The sequence below is a fragment of the Rhineura floridana genome, chromosome 7, assembly GCF_030035675.1.
Source record: "Rhineura floridana isolate rRhiFlo1 chromosome 7, rRhiFlo1.hap2, whole genome shotgun sequence".
NCBI classification, from domain to species: domain Eukaryota; kingdom Metazoa; phylum Chordata; class Lepidosauria; order Squamata; family Rhineuridae; genus Rhineura; species Rhineura floridana.
In genome coordinates this window covers 50,741,065-50,760,489 of record NC_084486.1, presented here as the reverse complement: position 1 = coordinate 50,760,489, position 19,425 = coordinate 50,741,065, and the positions used below count along the sequence as shown (strand labels likewise).

General features: G+C 42.1%; 1 protein-coding gene across 1 annotated transcript in view; it reads right to left on the bottom strand.

Moving 5' to 3' along the window:
• Positions 1–19,032, bottom strand: part of LOC133388379 (heparan sulfate glucosamine 3-O-sulfotransferase 1-like) — a 173,408-nt gene extending 154,376 nt beyond the window's left edge. Inside the window, exon 1 of the mRNA XM_061634356.1 lies at positions 18,778–19,032. The gene's annotated coding sequence lies outside the window, so the exon portion shown is untranslated. The remainder of the gene's footprint in view (positions 1–18,777) is intronic.
• Positions 19,033–19,425: the final 393 nt, after the last annotated feature.

Sequence of the window (19,425 nt, the reverse complement as noted above, 5' to 3'; positions counted from 1 at the left end):
TCGCTTCCCTCGCCAGCCTCAGCTCATTCTGGGTTTTAGCTTTTCTTACGCTATTCCTGCAAGCCCGAGCCACTCGTCGGTACTCTTCCTTGGTGATGCGTCCTTCCTTCCATTCTTTATACACGCTCTTTTTTATTTTTACCTCCTCCACCAGTCTTCCGTGTAGCCACATTGGCTTTTTCCAATGTCTTCCGTTTTTCTTCCTCTTTGGAATACCACCATCATATTAAGCCACTGCTGAAAAAATTACACTGGTTGCCAATTGGCAAAGTTCAAGGTTCTGGTACTGATGTACAAAGCCCTTTACAGCTTGGGACCAGTATACCTAAAAGACAGTTTCATTCCTGTTATACCCAACCAATCACTGTACTCTGCAGAAGAAGGCATCCTGCAGATGCCATTTCTATTCTGCATGATGTTGGAATCAGGCCTTTAGTGTGGTGGCACCTACCTTTTGGAACTCCTTTCCATTACATATCAGACAAATACTGTCTATCATCTTTCTTCTTTCAACAAGCTGTAATGGGCCAGCCCAGATAATGGCTTAAAATGTGCTGAAATCATTTACATTTGCTTATTTTGCTTCGTTTATAGCTTCTTGATGCATGAGAGCTAAAAAGTAAAAATATATTCATTTTAAAAATGGGCTTCCCCTCCCTTCTAAATAAAGCAATGTTTTATTATGATGCATAGTATAAGATACGATGTCTGGGCAGCCAGCCAATGTGTTCTGGCAAATGTCAACATGAAGTAAAGAGGGAGTTCCTTATATGGTGAAGGTAAGCTGACTGGTTGAGAATAGAAGACCTACCAGGAGCAACTGGATGAAGAGCCTACTGAGGTTGTCTAAAGAGATGCAGTAAAGAGTTGCATGAACAAAAAGTGTATAAAAAGCCAGGGTTTATAGCACTCAGGACCCCTCCGCTCTGCTGGAGTGGGGTGCTGAGAAAGCAGGAGGAGCCATCCATCTGTTCCATCCATGACATCTGATGAGTGATGTATCATGGCATGTATTTCCACATACTTGTAACTTTGGCTCTGTAATATACCTTGGAGTTTAACTCAGTCCTTCATCTATTGTAACTCGTTTTAACTAAAATGTTCCTTCATAGTCTTATACTTTGATGTCAAATGTATATCCAGCAACTTCTTTCTTGCTGATATATATTTCTATTTTTCTGTTTCTGCAATATTGGCTAAGGCCATCTAGAATGTATTTTATTAGTTGTAGTGTGCAAGATATGAACAAATAGCATATATTATATTCTGCTGCCTGAAGTCTGACTCCCAAATAGAAACTGGTACCTCCCTAGACTCAAGAAAGCTTGAGTGGGACTTCCTTTATCCTCTGCCTGCACTGGACAACTGCTGCGGATAACCTGTGTGCTTAGGTGAACTAACGTTCGACATACAAGAACTCTATGTAGATACAGAGGAAGGAAGGATCTTCGACCCTGTGCATTCACTGGCAAGTGGGCCAGACTTGCTGGTATCAAAGCCTTCTAAGTGGAAACGTTTACCCAGCTGGTATCTGTACTGGATTTGAAACTGTTAGATATATGTAACTGTTTTAACTGTTTTTATATATGCAGTTGTTGATAGATGTTTTATTGTATTGTGATATCACCTTGAGATTATTATTATGACTGAGTGATTGATATACTGCTTAAATGCAAAAATGGCTTCTAAGTGGTTCATAGGAAGCAGTTTAATCATCATCATCGAATCACAGAGTCTTTGACAAGTGATGAAAGAGGAGGGCCAACCATATATCTTGGGGGGAGAGTTCCACACTGGGAGTCACAACTGAGAAGGTGTCCTTCTGCCAGCAGAAACTCAAAAGGTGGTAGAGATATAGAAAAGCATTAGTCATCATTGTTCAAACTGGGAAACAACAGAGACAGGATACATGAAAGATGGCATTGTGACTTAGAAACTCTGTCTTACATTTTGAAAGCTCTCAATATTATATCACTATTATTCATTGTATTATGCTGCTTTCCTTCAAAGGCTGTGTCAGAGATGAAGACTTCCTACCCAAAAAGGGATGGGGTCCATTGACTGGTGCGGGTTCGAAAGCATTCTGCCAACCTAACAAGCCGGTTTCAATTTGAGTTCATTCTTTGTCCAGTAGCTGCTGCTTTTACTGATCCTTTTTCCCCTTGCCAAAAATATTAATATTAATATTGATATTTTGAAAGAAAATATTGATATTATGAAATGATAAATGAAAGGAAATATTGTTATAAAGTTATTGTTATTAATATTAATATTTTAGAAGCAGTTTTTAAAAACAAAAATCATTTTCTTTCTTTTTTTTTCAATTAATTTTTATTCCAATTTTCAAAACCAAAACAATACAAAAAGAAAACAACACAAATCAATAACTAGTACAATACAAAAAGAAATATATATATATATATAAAAAAGAAAGAATATTGACTTCCGATTTGTCATAGTTCAGCTATAAATCTATAATATATAACAAACATATCTCTTAATAGATTATAAAATCACCTTCCTCCAACGGTTATCTTAGTTGGTTTCAAATCTCATTAACATCATATCATTTTAATCTTCCACAAAAAGTCAAAGAGAAGTTTCCAATCCTTGAGATATATGTCAATCAAATTTTTTTTCTAAATAAACATGCCAATTAATCCAACTCATCAAATCTACTAAGTCCAGTAATTTTAAATCGCTCTTCTGTCATTATCCATATTGGGTCCATCTTCCATCTTCCATCTTTACGCACCCAAAAATCTTGCTGTCATAGTCATATAATAAAAGTCTGATAGGAATTTCCTCCATCACAGATATTTTCTTGCCATCAAATCCAAATGTATCACTGAAGTATTGTTGCAAAGCCGCATTTGAAAAATCATTTTCAAAGATAGCCACAGAAAACAGCTCCTTAAATTCCAATTGACAACAACAGAGAATTCACTAATTGGCAAAAAAACTTGCGGTTTAAGAACGTACCTATAGCCCACAGATATTTCTATCAAACGTTAAAAAGCAGGGAAATTGGGCAGCTATAGTGAATGCACCAGGCGACCAGGAGACCTGACCTCCTCTCTGAGATACTGTACTGCCCTACAAATTTGTCAAAATGCAAACACAATTTCGGTTGGACTTTCACAGTTCAATCTACTTCCTGTGTAGCTTGGAAGAATTTCGTAACATGTGCCTCTGAGCATATGGTGAGTGGTGTTTTTTTGCCTATTAGTGAATTTCCCTGCTTTTTAATCCGAGAGATAAGAAATGGGATCCTGTCCAAGTTTGCTGAGAAAGGATTGATCATTTGCATCCATCTCTCTTATGTGGGACCGTAGATACACTAATTCTATTGATTGGTATCTTATAGAAATGTTAGAATCTTAGCAGGAAATCTGATTAAGTTGTATATTTGCTCTCTATTGTTTTTACTGAATACATTTTAATTGCAATGGCTTGTAGCTAATGCAAATAAAGGATTTCAATGCGTATTGAGTTCAGTGGGATTTACTCCCCTGCAATCACGCTTAGGATAGGTGAAACTGACCACAGGGGATGGGGAGGGGAGGAGGGAGGAAAAGAAAAGCAGAGGGGAGGACTGGGATGGGAGCAGGCAGGAGGGGGAGAGGAGGAGAAGGACAGGTTTGATCATTTGCATGTTTATTGAGTTCAATGCAATTTACTCCCATGCAATCATGCCTAGGATAGGTAAAACTGACCGGGGGGGAGGGAAGGAGGGCTGGAGTGGGCAGAGGAGCAGGAAGAAGTAAGAGGGGAAGAGAGGAGGAAGGCAGAGGAGAAGGAGGGGAAAAGCAGGTCTGATCATTTGCATGCTTATTGAGTTCAATGGGATATACTCCTATGCAATCATGCATAGGATAGGAAAAACTGGCCATGGGGGAGGAAGAGGGGGAAGGAGTGTATTGGAGGGGGCAAAGGAAGGGCGAGGGGAGGGCAGGTTTGATCATTTGCATGCTTGTAAATTATTGAGTTCAATGGTATTTACTTCCATGCAATCATGCTTAAGATAGGTAAAACTGACCATGGAGATGAGGAAGGGGAGGGGAGGAGGGGGAAGGGAAAGGAGGGGATTGGAAGGGGAGGGGGAGGGGGAGGGAGGGGCAAAGGAAGGGGGAGGGAAGGGGCAAGAGGGAGGGGATAGGAGGGAGGAGTTTGATCATTTGCATACTTTTTGAGTTCAATGGGATTTATTTCTGTGCAATCATGTTTGAAAATGGAAATGGACTGCCTTCAAGTCGACCGGAGTTATGGCGACCCTTTGAATAGGGTTTTCATGGTAAACGGTATTGAGAGGTGGTTTTACCATTGCCTTCCTCTGAGTCTGAGAGGCAGTGACTGGCCCAAGGTCACCCAGTCAGCTTCATGGCTGTGTGGGGATTCGAACACTATGAGGAGATTAGGTGGGTGGGCACTGGGCAGAGGAGAGCCTTTTTCCTTTCCAAAACAAAAACACTGTGAACAGTATCATTGCTTTTCAGCATTTCCCCTACCTTTTTATTCTACAGCAGGCACATGTAGCCTCTCATTGAAATTTAAACCAAAGCTGTCCCTGGCCACATCCACACCAGGCCTTTATTTCACTTTGGACAGTCATAGCTTCTTTCAAAGAATTCTGGGAAGTGTAGTTAGTGAAGGGTGCTGAGAGTTGCTAGGAGACACCCTGTTCCCCTCACAGATCTTCAATCAGAGTGGCTGACTGTTAAACCAGTCTGGTCACTGGAGCTCTCACAGTGGAACAGGAGTGTCCTCTCAGCACCCTTCACAAACTACACTTCCCAGGATTCTTTGGGGGAAGCCATGACTGTCTCAAGTGAAATCAAAGTCTGGTGTGGGTGTGGCTGCCTGATTAGGCAAGTCCAGCAGCTGTGAGTCTGGCGTTTAGAACAGGCAGTTGGTACTTACTGAGCATGCCCCGTGTTATCATTGGCTTCAAGCCAAAATTTCTTAAATTAATTAAAAATCAGCCAGGCATTTTTTTAACTTTTAAACTGCAGAAGATGAAGGTCAGAGTATGGGGCAAAGTCAGGATTAGGATTACAGGTACTCTGTGAACATGGCTGATTTTTAATGAATTTCAACAGATTAGGAGAACTCTGACAGAAAAAAGTCCAAAAGGGCTCTGGGTTTTTTTTCTCTCTTTTTAGACTTTGAACTCTCAATTCTCTCTGACTGTTTTGTGTATCGCCATGAAAATTGACAGGGTTGTTAAGCAAGCATTTCTGAGTTCAGGACTGTAAGTTTTTAAGGTTTTGTTTTGCAATGAGCTTATGGGAAGCATCAGAATGGCATGGGGGGTATTTTCAATTTAACATTGCAGAATGTGAAAAATCCACTCTTGTGGCTGTATAATAAGCAAATTAATAGAAAATTTGGTACCAAATCCGAATTGGGAGGAATTCTAGCACATCCCTGTACCTAATAGTTTTTCCCTGAAAGGTGCAAAGCCAGTAGCTTTACTAGTTTTCAAATTCCCAGAGCTAATTAAAGTCACTATCTCAAGCAGACTGGCATTATAAATAAACAGCACTGACAAGACAGTTAAGAACAGGGACCATTCTCCTTATTTTAGCCTTTTATTATAAAAGTATATTTTCTTATATGTTAATAAAACAGAATGAATAAAAAATCAATAGTCCATGAAAATATAATTCATTCATTACCTTTCTCTATTAAAGTTCCAACATCTTGCTCTTAAAGCAGGCAAGCAGATAAAAAGAGTGCTGGCACATGTGTGTCTTTCTCCAGCCTCATAACTTAAACCCACTTTATCTCTCCCACCCTTCCTGGTTACTGTCTCAGTAGGAACTCGAGAATATCAACAAAGCCAGGTTGGGCAGTTTTCACACCAGGTGCCAAGATACATGCAGGCTTGGCAGTCTCCAAAACATTCCTAGGAGATCACTAGCACATAATTGGGAGCCCAAATGGCTTTCCTCTAGCCCTCCTTGGAGAGTCCAGTTCTCTATTGAATGATTAAATACAAGGTGGTCAGTTATCTGGGATTTTTCACAGCTGTTTGCATGGTATCCAACATACTATCATCTATATCTAGGGGCTGTAAAGCTGGCGCAAGGGACTTCTGTGCACACAATGGAATTTCCTCTCCCTCTCCTATTTCCTCCAGTCCCCCATACACCCTCAAAATCAGCTTGGAGAGTAGTGAGACCCCCTGGAGCAGATTTGGAGGCACACAGGGGAGAAGAGTAAATGAATGGAGCCCTGCCAGTGGAACTCTGCTGACACAGCATTGCATATAAGCCATATATCCATACACACAGAGAGAGACTCCACCATATGAAGTAGGCTAAGAAAAAAGAAAAATTGTCCTGGAGTTTTATAGCAGACTCTTCCTAATCCAATACTCTATGATCCACACCAGCTAATTCTCTCCATTTAACCCCAAGCTGGTGAGGTTTATTTGACAATGACATGAAACTAAGTCTTTGGTGTCATTGGCTCAGTCCCGTAGAATGCTTTTTCAACAGAGATTCACCTTTAAAGGTTTGCTGAAAACATTTATTTGCCACCAAACATAGCTGGTGATCTGTTTTAAATTTTTGTGTGGTTTTCATTGTTTATGTATAATTACTGTAAACTACATTGATATTTTGTATGAAATCGCAGTATACAAGGGTTTTTTAAATAAATAAATATATTATATAGGCAGTTAGCATGCATGAATTAAATATGGATTGTTTCTTTAAAACAGCAGAGTTAAGAAAATTAAAATTGAAAAGGATATAAACATCCTTAAAAGTGATGTTCAAACTAAAGTTAAAGTACTTTCTGGATAAGTATTTCACAATGGCTCCAAATCTGTTTTAATTTCTAAAACCATTTCCCCTGTCCAGCAAACTGTAGCAGAATCTACAGTTGTAGGGAACAGGAAATTTCCCTTCTTTGAACTTTACAGGGGTGGCTGTCCCATAAGAACAAAAGATGTAGTGACCCACCAACAGCAACCATTTCCATTCCCTCCAGCAGCCTGTCTTCCTACTTCATTGCTGCCCTTTGTCCCCATAACACTTCAGAAGGAAAGGAAGGGGGGGGGAACCTATCCTGTTCTGAGAAATTTCACATAGAAAAACAGTGTTCAGGCAGACTCACCAATCTTCCAAATAAGACTCACCAATCTTCCCTTTCTTGAGATTGGGAACACCTATCCAACCAAGATACAGTTCTTTATAGCAATTTGCATGAAGTGGTTCATTCCAGACCAATGCCCACAATCAATCCACTATAAGCACTTCAAAATATTCCCTTCAGTTTTATTCTGATTGGTGTGTCTGGACCATTCAGATTTCATTTATGATTCTTAAAACCAGTCACATTGCTGCTGCTGCTACACTTCTGTTCTGACAGAGGGTTGCTTAGCCAACACACAACTGTAGAGACTTGGCAGAATCAGCAAAAGGAATAGGCAGATTATGTTGCTCTGGTTCAAAGCAGAGGCTGAGAGTTATGACAACACTGTTTGATTTCTGTGGTTGCTTTCACACTGTACTTTATTCCATTTTTCTGATGATTTCTTACCTGGTAATTTGCGCATTATATTTGATCTTTCACATAACGCACAAGCTAGCTCCAGAATTCTAGTGGAATGTAGTGGAAGTTTAGCACAAATTTCCATGATAAATTATACCAGAAATAATCCGTAAGCAAGGCTGGGAACCCAGAAGGTTGCAGGAATTTTTCGCTAGCTGCAGCTGCTCACGTGACAGGCATCCCAGCATGCAGTGTGTTCCCACCCTTTAGTCGCGCGGGATTTTCTTTTTCCTGACGAACGTTGTACCAGTATTCCGGCATCAGCATAGATAGCAGCAGCATTTCCCACACAAGCCCTGTCTTGATACCACTAAAACAATTTAAAAAGTCAGATCCTAAAGGGAGAGGACTTGCATGGCAACGGGACGAGATCTTAGACCTTCTACACAGTGCGGAACAGTGCACATGGGTGAGGGATGAAAACAAGCTGTGTGAAAGACAGGTGCACGAAATGCCGGTATATCGGCTGAAAAAGCTGCTGTTCCTTAATGCAACAGGTACTGCAGTGTGAAAGGGATTTTAGAAATCAGGACAGAAGCACTACCTTTTTAATCTGTTCAACTAATGTAATCAGCTCCATGTGTGAAAGCAGCCTAAGCTGTGTGAAGAGGACTCCTTTTTCTGCAGTGCAGCACAGAAAAGTTCTCCCCACCCATTAGCCTCTCAATTTCTTCTGCTCCCATCCCACAGCCTTGCTCTTTCTGCCCACCTTCCCACTTAAACTCAGTGTGCATCAACCTGTATTGGTCTCTGTATCAAGTGTGTTCTGCAACTTGTGATCTCTGGCTCCACCTACCCCTAGCTCCATCTACTGTTAGCTGGTCTGCACTCTTCTGTCATTTACCCCACCAACCCAGCAGGCAGTCACCCACTACTTCTTTAAGTTATCAAAAGATCCAAGCCCAATTTGGGGTGATTGCAGCCTTCTACGCAAGTCCCCATTCCATATTGCCCAGGAGATAAGTTAGAGAACCTTTTTGGGCAATGCATGTGGCTCCAGAGGGGAGGAGGGGATGGGAAACTTTCATTCCGTGAATTTCATAAATTAACCTATTCCAGGATCCAAGCTATTAAGCTCTTCTATTTTTCCAGATATGATGGACACTATCTTGAATATATTCAAAGGTGACATCACTCAGATTCTGATTCAGCATAGTCAGGACAAACAAAAATTGTTGTAAAACACTATGCACAAAAATTGCAAGGTTATAGACAAAAATCTAGTTCTGGCTGCTGGACTAAAAAATTAATGATTTTAGTTAATTGATACAAATATGCTTCCCATTAGCAACTTGCTGCATGCTCAAGAGCAGCTTATATAACTTATGACTGTCTCATGGTTTGCTGTGAATCCCAGGAAACTTTACAGCTGGGTCTCCCTGGTCCAGCTCTCTGCCCGCTACACGGCAGTGGATCTCCTTTTAAAAATATTACACTGGCATGAAAAAATGTTACATGGGCATCAATTGCTATGAAGGTCTACCTATATAGTTATCAAATATTCAGTACAAGTTATGGATAACCCACTTTTCTACAGAAAAAATCCTCAAGTTTAGGATAGTTTAAGACCTGAATATCTTGTATAAATTTTGCTTCTATAACTTTATTTAAAGGATTTCAACCTTTTTAAAATATACAGGGTTATGATGACCAAGGATAATAATTATGAACAAGGGTTTTGGGAGATTGTGCCAGTAAAAGTAGCACCAATAGGTGAGGAAAAGGAAGCTGTGCAGAGGACTGAAACTCAGTCCAATCCTACACTTTATGAGGCACTTGTCATTTTCATCTGGAACCAACTGGTTTGAAATCATACCAGTTCCTTCAAACCTTTTGCTGTGTTGTGTGTTACTTCACAAAAGACTACCAGCCTGTTTCCATCTTTGTCAGGACATTATATCCTACAATCAGAAGCTAGAAAGCAGTTATAATATTTCCTACTAAATATGTGCAAGGAACTTTTCTACCTACACTGTAGCATCTCATCAGATTATGTGTGTTAATTCACTTACACTGCAAGTTTCAAAGCATTTTCTTCCTAACCCAAGCCCAAGTGCAGGCTTGCTGGCCTAAAAATGAGCAGTCTGTTGGAATATGAGGTTCAACTCGAACTCGTGGGTTGAGGCTGCTTGGGGTTAAAAGGGTAGATAGAGAGGAGACCTCCTGACTGCTAGGGTAATACCGATCATTTGATCTGTTGACTCTCCTTTCCTGCTAGACTGATATGCTTAGGATGTTGACCACATCTTTTGGCCTCCTTCCTTCTTTATCTTCTTTTTTTTCTCTTGAGAGGGAGAGCAGACATCTTCTCTTTGTCTCTCCCTCTCCTCCAAGCATGAGAGCAAACACTAGGCTTAGTGTTTGCATCTCCAACTTAGCTAGTTAGCTAGATGTAGAAATCTTTCCTATCAAGTATGTACTTCTGGAATAAAGTAGTTATTTCTTATTTTAAGCTTAAAGTCTCTGTCTGACTAATTCCAGGGAAGGTGTAATTTTTAGCAAAAATTCAAATACACAAAGCTCACTCAGAAGCTCAAATACCTAATTCCGCTACTCTGCAACACACTCTGTATGATTAACATGCTCACACTCAGTATATTTTGTAAGGAATATTTGCCATAGCAGACAACTTTGTTTTGCATCATGAGATGAAATGATGGTTCTAAACTGTAAGACAGTAAAAAGAAAGGCTATCAAAGCGTAAATAGCTCAGCTAAGCAAGCCTGAACTGTCAAGTTTGCAGTCTGAAGACAGATGATGCCTTCTAGTAAGGTTCTGTACAAACAATTCTTAAAAAATGTATGGCTACAGCTGACCCCTGAGAAACATCTTTCTGACATGTTAATCTCTAAATATACTGGTGTACAATTTATGATGCCAAGCACCTGTGAATAATATTCAACTCAAAACAAGATAGCTAAAGAGAGCATGCTCAAATCATCACCAATTTAGACCAGCCATAAAGTAAACTGTGCATCATTTACAGTATGTCGAGCAATATTGCAGTTTTGCCCTGTTCAGCTTCTTTAAACTCATGTGTCATCAGAAAACAGGTAACACCAGATTTTTAAGATTTGAAAAGGCAAACACTTTAGTCTGCTGCAAGAATTGAAAAACCAGATGGGACTATCTTTGACGCACATCATTAAGCTTTGGGTGCACCATGCTACAGAAAGGTATGATATAGATTGAGCAACAAGACTAAAGGAAATACATACAACACTGCTTGCTGTCCAGTGACTTCCAGCTAGCATGGAAAAGAAAATTTAGAAACCACACTAAAATAAAATTAACTAATTAGCCAACTAGTTATAGTAACATAATAGAAAGTCAAAAGCAACATAAATAAGATTTTAGCAATCTTTATGCATCAGAGATCTACTGTGTTTCTCCAGTCATATTAGTATAGCATATGCCAGTCACATTCAACTTAAATCAGAGACTAAATCCCAGTCAATACAAGGCTTAATAGCTCCAGAGTTCTCGAACTTTGTCATAAGTTTCTCCAAAGGCAAGAAATTAGTGGGTTTGATCCTTTCCCCAAGAATATCCAAGACAAAACTGAGATGAGTCAGCTACCCAAATATATTCTCATCCTAGACACTAGGGCGGGGAGCTAAGCCAAAGGCAAACAGTTAAGGGAAGAAACCTCCAGAGTAAGAGAGAGAAAAAATCAAGGAAGCATAAACTTGGTCTGTTTTTCAAATGTGTTTCAAACATTTTCAAATACCATAATAAATTGCTCAAATGGGCAATCATATTAAAATTATTAGAATATAGCAACAGGGATAGAATAGATCTGCAGTTTATATTCTCACTCATTCATGAGATATAAGACTGGGTGGAGGCAGAACTAGAAGAAATTTGAGCCTCTGTAGGATATCTACCTTATGCTGTAATAACACTGAGTGTATTGTGAGCGGAGAATAAAGTCCTGACCAGTGCAAAACTCACAGTGACATCAAAAAGAGTTTCATTACAACTGACAACAAACCTCAAATCTCATATATGTTATATCACATGTGATCTGCCATATTGTTTCAATGCTCTGACCTGCACTATTGTTAGATAGGGCTGACTATTAGTTATAATGAAGCACAAATCCTACAAAACCTGTTTTTTTCTTTTTTAAATTACACTACCTGATATCCTGTTGAAATCCAAAGGCCCACATGGGGAGCTTCCACATATACAGTGGGATTTCTGATAACTTTTCTGTACACAGTTCCCTTTGTGACTGACCTAACAAGCTATACCCAAAATTAAGGAGAACTTCAAGAAATGTATCCAACATAGACTGACATAATAATCCCCTTTCACTTTTTAAAATATCTGAAGCAGGATAAAGCACATGGAACACGAGTCTACCAATGGTCTTTAGGACAGCCTGCTCCACGAGCTAGAGGGAGCCCCAGCTGACGAAGCATCAAGGTGAGTTAAGCAGCAGAGCGAGTTCGGCAGCAGGGCGAGGAGGCCAGGGCCCCCCACTCTGCCCGTCTGTTCCCTGACCTCGACTAAACTGCAGTCTCCAACCCATTGACGTAATAAACCTTAAACAAAACTATGCAGGTAAGAAGCCAGCAGGGGTGTGGGGGCTTTCCAGTGTTTTGCACCGCCTGCAGCATGTACGACTATCTGCCTGTTGGACAGAAGTCGTGGGTATGCTCTCGGTGCAATGAGCTCCTGGCTCTCCGGAAACGACCTCATTTCCTTGAGGCCAAGGTGGCGGACCTGGAAAAGCTGAGAGAGGCAGAGAGGTGTGTGGAGGAGGCCTTCAGGGACGTTATAGCTGTGTCCCACTCCAACGATGATAGCTCTCCTGCTATCATGGAGAACAATGGTCTCGGGGAAGGAGAGCATCCAGCTGAGGAAGAGGGAAACGATCCCTTAGAAGGGACCCATTCCTTGGGGGATGAGCAGCTATCCTCTCGTGCCGAGGATATATCTCCAGGGGGTGGAGGGATCCTTGTAGTGGGTGATTCGATCATTAGGAACATAGACAGTGGGGTGTGTGATGGCCGTGTAAACCACAAGGTGTTTTGCCTGCCTGGTGCGAAGGCTGCGGATATCGCCCGTCGTTTAGATAGTTTGGTAGACAGTGCTGGGGAGGAGTCAGTGGTCGTGGTGCACGTTGCCACCAACGACATGGGGAAATGCAGCCGTGAGGTCCTGGAAGCAAAATTTAGGTTGCTAGGTAGGATGCTGAAAGCCAGGACCTCCAAGGTGGCTTTCTCTGAAATGCTACCGGTTCCACGCGCAGGACTAGCCAGACAGGCCCAGCTTCGCAGTCTCAATGCGTGGATGAGACGATGGTGTCGGGTGGAAGGGTTTGGATTTGTTAGGCACTGGGGAACATTTTGGGACAAGCCAGGCCTGTACAAAAGGGACGGGCTCCACTTGAACCAGAATGGAACCAGACTGCTGGCACTTAAAATTAAAAAGGTGGCAGAGCAGCTTTTAAACTGACTGAGGGGGGAAACCCGACAGGAGCTGAGAAAGGTCCGGTTCGGAATAAACCTCCCCCCTGGGATAAAAACCAAAGAAATGATGAAATTTTAAAAGGGGTAGGCCTAGAAGTAGGCATTGTGAGAGCAGGGGCACAGGATATAAATTCAGAAGAGCAAAATTACCACAGGCCTAACCACAAGTGCCAAAGACACTTGAAGAGAGACACTGCTTACAAGTGCCTGTACGCTAATGCTAGGAGCCTGCGAACCAAGATGGGAGAACTGGAGTGCTTGGTCTTAGAGGAGAGCATTGATATAGTGAGCATAACGGAGACCTGGTGGAATGGAGAAAACCAGTGGGATACGGTTATCCCTGGATATAAACTATATCGGAAGGACAGGGAAGGACGTATTGGTGGCGGAGTCGCTCTATACGTGAAAGAAGGCATTGAATCCAGCAAGCTTGAAACCCCAAAAGAGGCAGACTCCTCCACAGAATCGTTGTGGGTGGTGACACCATGCCCCAGGAGGGACTTCATACTGGGAACGATCTATCGTCCCCCTGATCAAAATGCTCAGGGAGACCTTGAGATGAGATATGAAATTGAGGAAGCATCCAAACTAGGAAATGTGGTAGTAATGGGTGACTTCAACTACCCGGACATAGACTGGCTGCATATGTGTTCCAGTCATGACAAAGAAGCAAAGTTTCTAGATATTCTAAATGACTATTCCCTAGACCAGTTGGTCATGGAACCGACCAGAGGGACGGCAACCCTAGACTTAATCCTCAGTGGGGACCGGGACCTGGTGCAAGATGTAAGTGTTGTTGAACCGATTGGGAGCAGTGACCACAGTGCTATTAAATTAAACATACATGTAACTGGCCAATTGCCTAGAAAATCCAACACGGTCACATTTGACTTCAAAAGAGGAAACTTCACAAAAATGAGGGGATTGGTAAAAAGAAAGCTGAAAAACAAAGTCCAGAGGGTCACATCACTCGAAAATGCTTGGAAGTTGTTTAAAAACACTATATTAGAAGCTCAACTGGAGTGCATACCGCAGATCAGAAAAGGTACCGCCAGGGCCAAGAAGATGCCAGCATGGTTAACGAGCAAAGTCAAGGAAGCTCTTAGAGGCAAAAAGTCTTCCTTCAAAAAATGGAAGTCTGGTCCAAATGAAGAAAATAAAAAAGAACACAAACTCTGGCAAAAGAAATGCAAGAAGACAATAAGGGATGCTAAAAAAGAATTTGAGGAGCACATTGCTAAGAACATAAAAACCAACAACAAAAAATTCTATAAATACATTCAAAGCAGGAGACCATCTAGGGAGACGATTGGACCCTTGGATGATAAGTGAGTCAAAGGTGTACTAAAGAACGATAAGGAGATTGCGGAGAAGCTAAATGAATTCTTTGCATCTGTCTTCACAGTGGAAGATATAGGGCAGATCCCTGAACCTGAACTAACATTTGCAGGAAGGGATTCTGAGGAACTGAGACAAATAGTGGTAACGAGAGAGGAAGTTCTAGGCTTAATGGACAATATAAAAACTGACAAATCACCAGGCCCGGATGGCATCCACCTGAGAGTTCTCAAAGAACTCAAATGTGAAATTGCTGATCTGCTAACTAAAATATGTAACTTGTCCCTTGGGTCCTCCTCCGTGCCTGAGGACTGGAAAGTGGCAAATGTAACGCCAATCTTCAAAAAGGGATCCAGAGGGGATCCCGGAAATTACAGGCCAGTTAGCTTAACTTCTGTCCCTGGAAAACTGGTAGAAAGTATGATTAAAGCTAGATTAACTAAGCACATAGAAGAACAAGCCTTGCTGAAGCAGAGCCAGCATGGCTTCTGCAAGGGAAAGTCCTGTCTCAGTAACCTATTAGAATTCTTTGAGAGTGTCAACAAGCATATAGATAGAGGTGATCCAGTGGACATAGTGTACTTAGACTTTCAAAAAGCGTTTGACAAGGTACCTCACCAAAGGCTTCTGAGGAAGCTTAGCAGTCATGGAATAAGAGGAGAGGTCCTCTTGTGGATAAGAAATTGGTTAAGAAGCAGAAAGCAGAGAGTAGGAATAAACGGACAGTTCTCCCAATGGAGGGCTGTAGAAAGTGGAGTCCCTCAAGGATCGGTATTGGGACCTGTACTTTTCAACTTGTTCATTAATGACCTAGAATTAGGAGTGAGCAGTGAAGTGGCCAAGTTTGCTGATGACACTAAATTGTTCAGGGTTGTTAAAACAAAAAGGGATTGCGAAGAGCTCCAAAAAGACCTCTCCAAACTGAGTGAATGGGCAGAAAAATGGCAAATGCAATTCAATATAAACAAGTGTAAAATTATGCATATTGGAGCAAAAAATCTGAATTTCACATATACGCTCATGGGGTCTGAACTGGCAGTGACCGACCAGGAGAGAGACCTCGGGGTTGTAGTGGACAGCACGATGAAAATGTTGACCCAGTGTGCGGCAGCTGTGAAAAAGGCAAATTCCATGCTAGCGATAATTAGGAAAGGTATTGAAAATAAAACAGCTGATATCATAATGCCGTTGTATAAATCTATGGTGCGGCCGCATTTGGAATACTGTGTACAGTTCTGGTCGCCTCATCTCAAAAAGGATATTCTAGAGTTGGAAAAGGTTCAGAAGAGGGCAACCACAATGATCAAGGGGATGGAGCGACTCCCTTACGAGGAAAGGTTGCAGCATTTGGGGCTTTTTAGTTTAGAGAAAAGGCGGGTCAGAGGAGACATGATAGAAGTGTATAAAATTATGCATGGCATTGAGAAAGTGGATAGAGAAAAGTTCTTCTCCCTCTCTCATAATACTAGAACTCGTGGACATTCAAAGAAGCTGAATGTTGGAAGATTCAGGACAGACAAAAGGAAGTACTTCTTTACTCAGCGCATAGTTAAACTATGGAATTTGCTCCCACAAGATGCAGTAATGGCCACCAGCTTGGATGGCTTTAAAAGAAGATTAGACAAATTCATGGAGGACAGGGCTATCAATGGCACCCTAGTCAGAGGCAGCATGCTTCTGAAAACCAGTTGCCGGAAGCCTCAGGAGGGGAGAGTGTTCTTGCACTCGGGTCCTGCTTGCGGGCTTCCCCCAGGCACCTGGTTGGCCACTGTGAGAACAGGATGCTGGACTAGATGGGCCACTGGCCTGATCCAGCAGGCTCTTCTTATGTTCTTATGTTCTTATGTTCAGTGCTAAAAGTTTTCCTAACCTCTTGACTGTTTGAAGATGGGAAACAGAGAAATTGTGTACTTGCTTATAAGACTGAGTCTCTGTAAAGAATCTTCCTTTGCAACCACAGAGGTCAGGGATCCAAAGAAGACTTGCTTGAACTTCCAAAGACCTCATGTCATATGACATCAGGTGACTGGGAGGTGTGCAGCCCCACCTACCTGTCAAAGTGGTTCCGATCCCTGCTGTAAAGTAACATACAACCTGGAGTACCAATAGTGGTATAACCAGATGATTAACACATTTTTCGTATTGTTACACTTGAACGCTTACCCCAATCCAGCACCACTTGGAAAATATTACCAATGGGGAAATGTGTTGTCTCTGAGACCTTGAGAGGGGATACTGTCTGCAATGAATAGGTAATAACTGTATTTTGAATGCATTAAGAACAATCTGAAAATGCCCTTTGGGGAAATGATTTGCAATTTAGCCTCTAAGTGAAGTCCAGCTGTAAACAGCTGGGGGCTGTCTATCTTACCTGATACAAATTGAAAAGTATATTTGGTGTTGTACAACAGATGCTGCAGCCTGATCCTAACCACATTTACTAAAGGTAAGGTCCATTCAATCAAAAGAATTTACTTCCCAGGACGGCAGTTAGCACTGAGCTCATAATTTAGAGGCTGGTCTATTGAAATTAGGAATTGCAATGCCTAACATGTTGAATTATTTATGTTAATCTTCCCTGGTTCCCTTTCAAGAATCAGAAATGGCCACAAATAAAAGTAACATATGAGATGGATCATGTTAAAGTTTTTCTTCTTAAGGTGACGGGGTGAGTTTTGCTGTCACATGAAGGAACTGACTGTCATCTCTGGCTCTCTGTTAGAGGCTGATTTTGTAACACAAAGGAAGAACTTTCAGAGTCTCTTTCCTCAGGTCTCCACATAAATACTGGATATTACAAAGCTGCACAAACAAACCTGAACTGACATTGTTTATTTTAGGTTTAATTTCATTGGTTTTAACAGATTGATATGCTAGTTTTGCCATTACAATTACACTCTGCCCCTTCTCCATATAACAGGTTTTGTAATACAGAGTTTTATGGAATGGCCACATTGAAATGTCAGACACCCCCCCTAAAAAACAACAACAATGGTTGAACCAACCGTTGAACACAGTACACAGCCAAATTCATTCATTTTAGTCCCATCACCAGCTAAACTAGAAATGCATTACAAAAATACATGAGGGGTGTGACCTATTTATATGGGAAGTACTGGATTGAAGAACGATGTTGAACTGCACATATATATATATAAAAATCATTATACTTACTCAAGTGCTTGAGAGTGTACATGAAATTCAGTACTCATCACCTAAATAGTAGCAATCATTCTACAGTTTAAAACTGAAACAGATTTAATATATATAAAATCCCATTTAACAATGGACAATGTATGTGACTCAGTGTTGAATACAGACCATTGCTCAGCTGCAAGAACTATTTTCAGTGTCAGGTCTCAGCCATGGAACATGCAAAGTAATAAGCATACCATGCATCTGAGCACATGCAGAGTTCCTTTTCCACACTGCTGAATTAGCGGCATCTGCCTCTACAAATTCAGAAGTAAGAAACTGAGCTACCAGATCAGGACACACAACTACTAGGCTGGCTTGTGCCCTGGGGCACTTGATTTGTTAGAAATTAAGCAACTGAAGTGAATTATCTGTGTTTGATTAGAAAAGACAGCTCTCTCTCTCCAGGCTTGCAATAAATGACTGCAGCTTACTGTAAACTAAATTAGCTAACCTGCAATTGACACCAATTTACATGGCATGGTTTTTTTCCCAAGTGGGAAATTTAAATACAGCTCTTTGGAGATGCACTATATTGTTGTGTGTTAACCAAAGCTAAATCATCATAGCCAAAAATAAACAAAAAATGTATCCCCTAGATTCAGAGAACTTAACTCTTCTGGAGAAGGTACAATGGAGAGGTGAACCGGCATTCATTCCCCTCTTTCTTCCAAGATAATTCCCAGTATGTAAATTAATTAGCATGCCTTCATTACTCTTGAGTAAGTACTGGAAGATGAAGTCAGCGCATTAGCTGTGTTTAATATTTTATAGCTGTCAATCCACCCCAGCCACATCGCCAGTGACCTGCAAGTTTGGATGGACTTCCCCATCCCCATTTCAAAGGGACCATTTTTCTCCCCTTACACTCTTACAGCATCAGCAGAGAGAAGTCCAAACTCGACATGTGTACAGTCTTACCAGACAAAGATACATTCTCACTACTGCATGGCTCCGGTGAAGAATTTATGAGGGCATCACATTCACACGCGCGCGCGCGACCCATTTACACGTGGACTCGTTTCGCTTCCCGTGACTAGAGGCAGCCTGAACCTTAGAGAAGCCGTTAACATTGACGACGCCACCCCGTCCCAAGTACGCCTCCCGCCCCTCGAAATTCTGGCTTCTTCCTTCCCTGGAAGAGAGAACTGGTTTCCATATGGGGGTCGGGGAGAGACAAGCCCCTTCACGTTATTGTTACCTTCTCGGGAGCCATGGGGAGCGATGGTTTTTCAGCTTGCGGGGTCTGTCTATGGGGCGGCGGGCGGCAGGCAGACAGGCAGAGAAGCGGGGTCGGCTGCAGGTGTCGGAGCACCCGAGGAAAACGGGAAGGTTGCTGTCGCGCGCGCGCTCGCTTCACCCCACCGTGCTAAGGCTGAAGGCTGCGGTACAGTCCGTCCCAGATAAATGCATTAACAGCAGCCACCTCATGATTCATTAATCAGTCCCAGTGACCATAAACACGGGAAAAAGAAGGGGGGGAAAGAGCGGCTTTGAGGAAACGCAAGCCCGATCCTGGCTGGAACTCCCGCGTGCGGAGTTCATTAATAGATTCATGACTCTCTCATTCTTCCGGCTCAGCGCTCAGCGGGAGAGGCAGAGCGTCGGCTGCTCTCTGCTAGCCAGCTAGCTGGAGCGCGCGGCACTCGACGACAGGCGACCCGCGCGTGCCATAGAGGGCGGCTCGCCTCACCCTTGCCCGACTAAGCTCGGGCTAGATTGGGCTGAGAAAGGGGGAGGAGCTTTGGGGGCAGGTGACGTGTAGACAACCCGAGCTCCCTCGCGGGCTCCGAAAGGCAGGCGCTCTCAGCTCATGGCAACGCGCGGAGAGGGTGTGAAAAATAACCAG